Here is an 11374-nt window from a genome sequence, read left to right on the forward strand (position 1 = left end):
AATGTAAATGTAAATGTAACGAAATCCAGTAACGAGGTGCAACAAGGTAATTCATAGTCCCACATGGCGGTAAGTCAACTTCATTCTCTCAGTCGGGAAAGCAGGGGCTACGAAGTATACACACATACTAATAAATATACACACACACACACACACACACACACACACATACATACAGTGGCCTCCACTAATAATAGCACCCTTGGCAAAAAACAAATATGTCTTTATGGTTTACCATTTTTATTTTTCATTAAAAATATTCACAAAAAGCTAACTTTATGCCAGAGGTCCTGGACGTCTTTTTTTGATACATGGTATCATGGACTCTTTCAAATACAGATAAAAAATCTAAACCTAACAGCCTGAAAGCTTACAATGGGCCCTGGTTGGATCTTCCAGCAGGACAATGATCCAAAACACACATCAAAATCAACCCCAAAATGGTTCACTGACCACAAAATGAAGGTTCTGCCATGACCATCTTAATCCCTTTACCTGAACCCCATAGAAAACCTGTGGGGTGAAATAAAGAGGAGAGTCCACCAGTGTGGACCTCATCATTTTAAGGATCTGGAGAGATTCTGTATGGAGAAATGGTCTCAGATCCCTTCATGGGTGATCTACAACCTCATTAGGCATTATAGGAGAAGACTCAGTGCTGTTATCTTGGCAAAGAGAGGTTTCACAAAGTATTGAATAAAAGGGTGCCAATAACTGTCAGACATATATTTGACCAAAAAAAAAAAACTTTTTTTTTTTTTTTTATTAAACTTGTTTTGTTTGCAATTATTTTATATTGTCATTGATCCACCTGACCTTCCTGCCACAAACACTCAACCTTCTCACTCCCCCAATACTGACACTCACCTGCCTCCAATCACCATGTCAATTAGCTCCTCTATGTAACTCTCCACTCTCGTATCCACTCTTAACTCACTTACCTTCTACTTACCTGACTCTTCAAATGCTATTTCAGCATTTGTACCTGAACCTGAACCTCAATGAGACCTCTCCAGCGATAATCTGAAGTTTATTCCTACATATCCTTCCCTTAGTGTGATTCTCAAACCCAAGTAAAACTCCAACCTGCAAATACAATAACCACCATCAAGTAATGTTGTCTGTTCCTGAATCGATCTGCTCATTCTTCACTCACCTGCTAATTGCTGTCTGTGTTTGTTCCAATAAATACCTCAATTTGGGTTCACCACCATCTTCGAGTCTGGGTTACTGTCACAGGATACCAGAACTAATACAAAACCATGAACCCAGCAGGTCCAGAACCCATCCTGGAGCTGGTTAACACACTCCGTCGAGCACTAACCACCTCATCTAACCCATCTTCTCCACCGATTTCAACTCAACCAAATTTGCCACTAAATAGTTTCACATGCAAATGATCTTGTAATTCACTGCAAATGTTTGCCAGAAGTTTGCCATGAACTCTCAATTTTTGTAAGGGAAACTAGCTAGACAAGACTCATTTTTTTCAATCAACAGGGAAGCCTTGATACCTGCACCTTACCTCCTGTTTGATCTGTGAGAGAGTAAAACATTCACAGTTGGCCCAAATGCCAACATCTGGTACTGCGAGTAAGGCCAATGCACTGGTCTTAGATCACCACACTGAACAACTGCTAAACAAAACCAACACACCATAAACAAATCAGTATTGCCATGCAGTATTCTTTTTAACTTTACTCTCCCATAGTATAGTGCAGCATTAAAGAGACTGCATGGCAATACATTATTCTTTTTGCTGGTTTACACCATTGCTCTGGAAAGGGTGCATGTGTTTTGTTTGTGATGAAGGAAAGTTGTTCTGTTTTAAAGACAGAGGACCAATTGGAAAGAGCACCATGTGTCACACTGGACAATGTTTTCTATCATATCAGATGCACATAATTAATAAGCATAATGAAGCAGCATCTTATTTCCAAACTTTGACAGGGCTTTTTGAGGCTTGATTTTTTTATACGCAAGTGTTATACATAACTGAGAGGTGCAAACTGCCTGTTGATTGAAATGTAGAAGTTTTCACACCGGAAAAGTGAGATTCTCAAGCATGTAGATATTCTCACTTAAGAGCAGATAATCATTCCTGCCATGACAAATACACGTTTAATGCAAAGAAAAGATGACAGACATGTGCGAGGCTGGAACACGTGTAGTTATAGAGACAGAACATTCTCTACTTTCATGTGTTAAATGATGTTATTAATTTTGATGCATTTGATTTCCCTGCTGAAATATCTAGGTAAAACCAGCTTTAGGTTGTTGCTGTGTTTTGAAACATAATAGCTTATTTTTAGCTGGCCCAAGGTGGTTAGGGTTGTTTCCCTGGGTTGTTTTTTCCTCAGTATGGGCCTTTTACCATAATAGTATTCCAGATGGTCAACCATCTAAATCAGCTTGAACCAGCTAATGAACAGTGCAGACTAGCTATTAGCCTAACCAGATACTACATTTCATAGTTACCCTCCCCCCCACCCCCCTTAAGCTGGCTTCTAGCTGGGGGGTGGGGGGTGGGGTAACTTGCTTCTAGTTTGGGCCAGCTAATGACCAGCTTGGACCAGCCAGAAACCAGCAAAATTAAAAATCAAAGCAACTATCTTAAGCAGGTTTTTAGCTGGTCCAAGCTGGTGATTGACTATCTCAACTACCAGCTGGTGGGGATGACGTGGCTGAGATAGTAGACCATCTTGGACAAGCAAAAAATATGCTACCATTTTCTTCCTGCTTAACCACTTTGAGCCAGTATAACTGGAGCTGTTTTTATCTCCCAATATGGCCAAACTACCAGCTTGGGCCAGTTTATGAGCAGTCATAAACCAGCTACCATGTTCAAAAACCCAATGACCATCGTAAAATGGCTTCTAACTGGTCCAAGCTGGTTTAAGTGTTTGACCAGATCAACTACTAGTCCGTGGGACCGACCTAGCTGAACTGGTCGACCAGCAACAAACCAGCCACCATATTCCAAACAAACAAACAAACAAACAAAAAACAACCTGACCACCTTTATCTACCTAAACCAGGTTGGACCAGATAGTAACCAGTATGGACCAGCCAGAAATCAGCCACCATGTTTCAAAACACAGTAACCACCTTAAGCTGGTCCAAGTTTGTTTAGGTTGTTGACAAGGAAAACCAATAACCACTTTAAGCTGGTGCTAGCTGTTCCAAGCTGGTTTAGGTAGTTGTCAAGCTTGACTACCAGCTGGTGAAGACCTAGCTGAACTGGTAGACCATCTCATATATGGAACAAACCAGATAAGTAGTCAAAAGTACTAAGACTGTACTAACTTAACTAGCTTGGCCAGCTTTTGACCCGCTCGGACCAGCCTGAAACCAGCTACTTTGTTTCAGAACACAGCAACCACCTTGAGCTGGATCTTATCTGCTCTAAGCTGGTTTAAATGGTTGACCAGCTGGACTACTAGCTGATTGGGCTGTTAAACATTTTGGACACAGATAACACCTTAAGTTGGTTTCACCAGGATTGTTCAGAAGGGATTGGTACCGAAAACATATTACCCTAAAAACATCCTCAACAAATATCTGCAAAATTGAAATTATATATATATATATAATTTTATTTTAAAAAATTTTCTACTGGCTGCAGAACAACCCACATCAAAGAAATCTGGCTATTCATTTTAAACATGTCTGAAATGCAATGAATGAAGGAATGGTTTATTGTCAGTAGTTTTCACACTGTAATGTTGCATGTGAGTCAGCCTTAGATGAAGGCTTTGCACCATTTACCCCATGCCAATATCGGCAATCTTGTTAAACAGGTGATGCAGTGACTGTGATTTCTACAGTTTGACCTCCAAGTATTGTTAGTTCAGTAGATATTGATTTTCTTCCTGCAGTCTGTACTTTAGATTCCCTCTTTGATAATGGATCAACAAGTGAGGGCTTTTCACATCTGTGTGGAACCATTTGACTACACTGAAGGTTTACAAACAGCAAGAATGCCTACCTAGCACATTACCTACACAAGCACCTACTGATACCTTTGTTAATTGTACAGTCAAAATAAACCATCTTAAATGCATGGACATGCAAATAATGACAACATTGTTGCAAGATTTGGATTTGATTGTATATCATTCCATAAGTGTAACTGAAAAGGAGATAGACCATCATGTCAACATATGAGAATTTGGAATATTTATAGAAGACTGTCCCAAGTCAACACATGATCTGGCCAAGCTGAATGTGGAGGTAAGGGCATGGTCAAGCGCCCATCTGAAGAGAGTGAAAGTGGTAAGGACATCCACCTGAGAGGAAGAATGGGTAGAGAGAGACAGGAGTGTTAGTTCCTGGGGAACGGGATAGGTTGGAAAGGAGAGGAGGGACCACAGAGAGTGAGAGCATGATGCACCATCCCCCGGTATGCCGTCTAAATGGTCCCCTGCCAACTGCACTGCTTTATCGAGCGATGCCGGTCGGTGGCACTGGATACACTCCGCAGTCCCTTACGGTAGTAGGTAGATTCATTGTTTCAGTACCACGAGATCGATGACACCCCTGACGTCGCTGGGCTCCTCAGCCAGCACACACCCACGGCAGGCATTGTGGAGCTGTTGAGCGAAGGCAAATGGCTTAAGCTCAGTGTAAGGGATTGGAACCACTAGCGATGCTCTTCGGGACTGTGGCTGACCCGCTGCAGGAGGGGTTTCTTTAGCTTGGGGTACCTCAGAAGTTTGTTGACCAGGAGCTGTTGGGCTGCGAGTTAGGCCTCCCCTGTCAGCAGTGGTAGGCGGACTGCCCATTGCACCTACGGCCATTCCAGAGCTTGGCCTGTGTGCTCGAAGAGCTCCAGAAAGGCCTCTGGTCATCTTGAACCCCATCTTCGACAGTGTCACGTGGGGGTTTGTTGCTGCTGGGGTCACGCAATATCTGTGTGAGTGCATCAGCCTTTCTTCCAGTGGACTGGCTGTCTTTTATCTCCCCCAACTCTCACTGGGAACATAGAGACAGTAATTAGTCACAATTCATCTTAGGTGGATGTCCTTACCGCTTCCTCTCTCCCCAGAAGGGCGCTCGACCACGCCCTCACCTCCACACTGAGCTAATGCGTTATGTGTCAGTTTATGCCTGCTGGTCATCTTACTCATGGAATGGAGAGGTTTGTGCCGTGTTTTGATAACACATGCTGCTCTTGCTGATTTAAATCAAGTGTGGCTTCTATTGTGCACAAACACAAGCAAACAGAGGGGCCTTTGTGTGTGTGTGTGTATGTGTGTTTAAAGGGGTCTCTGTATTTGTGTGTATGCCACAGATGAGATTAGGCTTGCCATAGCCCACCTCAAAATTACTTGCAAATATTTTCCATACCACCACATAAAATCAACCCTCTTGTTTAAATTAAAAAAAAGAAGGGAAAAACGATAATTAAATGGCTTTGTCAGATTACTAAATGAACAGCAAAACAAAGACAGAATTTTCTGTCATTATTAGACAACAAATCCCCCTACATTCTCCTTTACCCTTGTCATTTCTCCCTAGACATGGGCAGACAACATCTCCCCCCATCTAGCTATTGATAGCACCTGTTTCCTTGTAAATGGCCTGGGGTTTCTATTCAATAACCACAAGCATCGAACATTAACCATTTTCAAATGTCCTCTTCTAATTATGAGGACGATGGCTATATCTGGTAGTGGATGGAATGGCTGTACAAATTAATTGAATAATTTATCAATTGAATGTGTGATTAGTCAAATCTGAATCAATGGACTTCAGGCAAATGTGCTTGATTATATGATCACTCTGACCTGTAACTAGTTGACAGCCTATGATGAGCCGATACTCTCTTCAGAGTGTTAATGGCAAAGATAATGACACATTTCAATCAGATTATATCTGCATTGACACTACGGCTGACATTTTGTCCACAAGCCTGGAGGTGGCTGAAAATGCTAAATCAAATGTATAGCGTAGACCGGGACTAGTTGTCACATAAGGAAGTTGTCACAAGGGCTAAATCACACAAACCATAAGGTTAAAAAGTCCAATATGTTTTTTTAAATATAAAAATAGCATAAGCAAGTGAATATATAAGCACTATAAAACTACACTAGCATACATACCAGGAAGGGGTCATGTACATAATGAAGGTTAGATGAGGTTAAACTGTGTTCTCAGAGCAAGTCTATTTTTCATTAATACCAGTATGGCCATTGTGTTGAATCTCAATGGGGGTTTTCACGAAGCATGAGCATTGCAGTTTTAAGGCAACATTTGAAAAAGGTATCTATGCGAACGCCCCCTAAGGAATGCTTCTTGGCTCCCCTGCATTCTGTTCTATTCTGCTGCACTCCATCAAACTTTCTTTAAGACTGACTAATAAACTAGTCATTTGGACAACCCACGACTAGTCTATTTTGAAAATATCTAGTTTTGCGCATTCCCTAGAGTTAAATGAATGGTACATTTTTAAATATATGTTACAAGCTCTGCTTGAAATAAGCTTTCTGCTGCACAACTTCAAAAATAACCACAAGGATCCATAATGACTAAGCCTATCTTCAAAAAGAAAAGAAAACGTTTTAGCACCACACACATGCCACACAAGTGATAAAATATCTCCTTTTCTGTTACTAGCCTGCAGCATCAGCAAGGCTTTAGATACACAATCTTCCATACGGATAACTCTAAGCAGCTGCACTTAAATGCTAAACCACATCACTAAACACAGAAGTGTCACACTGGAGAGCAAAGCTAAAAAGATTGTTTCTAGTTGTCTTTTTTCCCCTCTCTGCACCCAGCTACAGCTCCTAGCATGTTAACCTCATTAGACACACGTCAACTGGGCTAGGCAAGACACTTATCAATCCCCTTAGCGCTAGCATCTAAGCGGCTGCGCCAAATGCTACTTTGCTAGCAGGAGGAAAGCAAATCCTTCCTGTTTCTCAGAAGTGCGGGCCATGGGGTATTTTTAACCACAGCGGTTGCGAGAGGCCATTCATCTTTTTCTTCCCTGCACCGACAGGCCATGTCGCAGCTAGCAGCTCAATTGCTTCAGCGGCAAGACCTCATGAAATTATGACGCCATGGCATGGCTTTAAAGGGCAGCCATCAAATGAGGACGAGCTGGGTCACAAGAAGAGGACAAAGAGGGTGTCAGGATAGAATGGTGAATTTTTAAATGGAGGGAAATGAAACAAAGACTAGGTAAGACCAGCATGGCCAGGCTGGGAGACCAACTAGACCATCTTAAACCAGTAAACCTTACCAGGCTGGTCTATGAGGAATTTGTTTTTAAACAGGTGTATGACTGTGTTTAGGTCAACAAGAACTTTACATACTTGGGCATGTAGCAGTTCTAAAGGATAGTGCTAACTGTTGATTAAACACATACCATGTTAAGACAACTATCAGTTCAACTATTGTTCTTACGGTTAGGGAATTGAAAGAAAAAGTAATTAAGCAATTTAATCACACTAAAATATTGTTAACACGCATACAGTTTATGTCTTATGGCTATTCTTTTGAAACAGTGAGTATTTTAATGATTATGGATTGGCGCCTTTCACTTCCATTGTAAGTGCCTTAGTGTAACCCCATATTTTGCTTTTTATTTTTTTTAAGAAAGGAGGAACAATTCGAAATTAAATTATAATAATATGGTAATCAACATTATGCCACAAATACTGACATATAAGAGGTCATTCTACTTTGAAAACGGTGTAAATTTCAGGAATCAAAATGTAATCCCCAATGCAATAAAAACACATTTATTGAAAGCAAGCTGCAAAAACGCCACATTCGCTACTTCCGTGACTACTCTATGTCACTGGGGGGCTCATTAATTCATGTTGTTAGCCAATCAAAACAGTGGGCAGTTACGTTGAAGTTTTAAGGAGGCGCTTAGGCCAAAACTAAGCGTTTCAGACAGAGGGCCAGAGACAGGGTGGAAAATTATCATATATTACTAAATTATGACTATGCACTTGGTTTAATCTTACATAGGCATCACATTTTAAAATCTGATCTGATTGTTCAGATTGAGACACATTTAAAATACTAATTATAATCAGATTTCAAACCAAGTAGGAATGGGGCTTTATTTTTTATTTGTTTTGCTGTTTAGATTACAGTACAGTAGCACACCTCCCTTTTGATAATAAAAATGCCTCAACACCCTGAAAGATATTAATGACACAAATGTCGTGAGATATCTCACCAGTCTCTGTGACAGCACTAGACTCTTTAAACAGCAATCAAAAATGTGTCCATTGGCTACGGTCGATGATGATTTCTGCCTCTCAATCATTGTGCGTGTTCTCATTGTATTATAGTTGCAGCGAATTATTGAGGCTTAATGCCATTTTTATGCCATTTTGCTCATAAGTTGTCAGATGAGGGTGCTATTTTGCTGCTGTTGTTTTGAACAACTGTTTCTGCACAATGCTGGCCTCAATATAAATAATTTGGTATCTTTGGAGTGCAGGATTTTGGGTAGAGGGGCATGGCTAATTCAAAAGCTTAGTCTCGTGAAAGTAGCATGGCTAAAATTACAGCACCTTTTACATAGGCTTATTTTTCACAATAAACACAAGCTGTTATGGTAGCATTTCATCTGGAAAGAGCACCACGTGTTATGCTACTATTCTTTTACAGTAGAAAATATATTGTCATGATCCTGACATTTTGGTTTGGATTTATTTATTTTGTGGCTGGATTGTGACAGTTTCCTCCATCTCTCTCACAGGTTGTCCATGTGCTTTTGTTTTCCTCCTTCCCTCGTGTTTACCACAGGTGCGGCTCGGCAGTGCAATCAGCATTGTCATGGTTGAGCTTATTCACACTGCTTGTGATTATTGGCTGCACCTGTGTTCAATCCTCCCTTCCTCTTTATAATCTCTCCTTTGTCTTGTCATCCCCATCAGATTGTTATGATCAATCTCCAGTTGTTTGGATCCTGTCATCCAATAGGTTTGTTTTCAGTTCCTTTTGTCTTCCCATGTGAGTTTGGTTTGCATTTTGTTTCAATAAAACACCTTTTAGTGCCATCCTGCATCTTGGGTCCTTCCTCAAATATATCGTGACAGAATGATCTGAAAACCTTTGGATCCAGTGGAGGAATGAAAGGTGTTTAATTGAAACAAAACACACGGGGAGGAAAAAAATACAAGACAAAAGGAATTGAGAACAAAACGACTGGATGACATGATCCAAACAACACGATCGGAACTGGAGACTTAACACAACAATCTGATGGGGAAGACTAGACAATGGAGAGAATATAAAGAGTAAGGGAAGATTGAACACAGGAGCAGCCAATAATCACAAGCAGCGTGAATCAGCTCAACCATGACAATGCAGATTGCACTGCTGAGCAGCACCTGTGGTAAACACGAGGGAAGGAGGAAAACAAAAGCACATGAACAACCTGTGAGAGAGATGGAGGAAACTGTCACAATCCTGCAACATAATGAATAAAACCAGACCAAAATGGCAGGATCATGACAATTGGTTTTTCATAATATAAATGTTTGCCCGGTGGATGAAAAATTATCAAAAAATCCTAGACTTCTATTGAAAAGATCTCTACACATATCTAGGGATAAGGATATCATTGAGACTTGGGGATGGTCTATTTTCTCTTGGGCCTGTGACCACAAAGCGACCACAAAGCAACCATTTAGTACTGTTCTAGAAACCAACTAGCAACACCTTAGTAACCACCTAAAACACTAACCTGTTAAAAATGATCAGGAAATCACAAGCAGTATATATATATATATATATGTCTTTTGATTAAAATCTCTGGTAAATTTAGTCAATATTTAATCATACCATTAATTTTTGTCAATTCTACTAAAATGCTGTAAAATTTTAGTCGACAAAAATAAAATATTTGTTGACGGTAATGTGCAAAATGACAAAAACCTGTATAAAACTGCAACAGACCAAACTTAAACCAAATATTCAATCAATGTACATTTAATTATTTAAACATGCATCAAGCCAGGAAAATCCACAACATACTATGAGTGAATTATTTGAATACATCTTTATTAGATTATTCTTTCCTTTGAAGTAAACAAAGAAATAAAAAATTTGGATAAAACATTTTTTGATTATCATTGAGGTGCATCTGTTTTGTCTCGACTTATAGAACTTACGGTCTCACATTGTAGAAGACATTTTAGTGTCCAGGAGCATTCCCACACCATTTAAAACACACTTACTCTCACTTTACATTTTACAAGGGTCTAGAACGATCCAGCCATGTTGTCATCTCAGTGAGAATAGACAGCCCTGGGGTCTTCTGAAAGTACAGCATCCCCTGAACATGAGGAGGCCTGCCATTTCCCCTCAAAGCCCAAATGGATGATTAATGGGCAGGTAAATACTTTTCTGAGCCATGTCTAGATACCTCAGCTAGGCCTCACTGCACAGAAGAAATACAAAGGGGGATTGCAGGGGCAAGCATTCTCTTCACTTCTGGAACAAAGCCTCGTCACACCAAATGCTTTTTTGCATTCTGCGCAATCCTGCGACACGTTCAGGCAGGCAGCGGATGCCGTGGAAAACAGCCAGAGGACCCTGTCATTCTTCTCCTGCTACATCAATTTGAAACTATAGACAGACAGTTGCTTCACCCCACATGACTTTAAATAGGGTGAACTAAGATTAAAGACACTGGGGGAATTCACTCCGAATGAATTTTTTGTGGATAGGGCTATTTATTTGCATGTACTGTTTGTTCACTAAATGAATTATGCAAATTGGGTAATGGCACAAACACATCCCAACATTTTTTTTTTAACACAATTTGCACTCTGCTGTGCCTGATCTTGAGATTTCAGAATGCTAGGTTGTCATGGATTCAACAGACTATCACAATATTTTATACTGTGCTCGGTCTGTATAACATTAGGCTACCTCTGAAATCCATACCTGAATCACATCTTTAAAATCCTGAATGTGCACTCGACTACATAGTGAACCAGGATATATGCTCGTTATAATGATCTTCTCCATCACTTGATGAATTACTGCTGTCATGATCAAGAGAAAATCTTAAAATTCCGTTGTTAACTGCGGCAGGGAAATGGCACTGAGTTTTGTGAAAAAGTGCTAAGGTTGTTGACAAACAAGGTTGTTATAGATGATAAAAAGATACATATAGTGTAATACAAATGTGCCAAGTTTGTAGAAATGTAATCTTTGGCTCCAATTTAGTTTCATACTAAATTCATAGAAAAAAATTAATAGCATATTCTACATAAACATTTATTTATTGATTTGTTGGAATGTAATTTGGCTTAACCATAAACTAAAATGTATTAAAATACTTTCCTTGGACCTTGAACATATAGACACAACCTAATCATTAATAAAATAAATA

Source organism: Xyrauchen texanus, chromosome 50 (assembly GCF_025860055.1).
Source record: "Xyrauchen texanus isolate HMW12.3.18 chromosome 50, RBS_HiC_50CHRs, whole genome shotgun sequence".
Classification (NCBI taxonomy): domain Eukaryota; kingdom Metazoa; phylum Chordata; class Actinopteri; order Cypriniformes; family Catostomidae; genus Xyrauchen; species Xyrauchen texanus.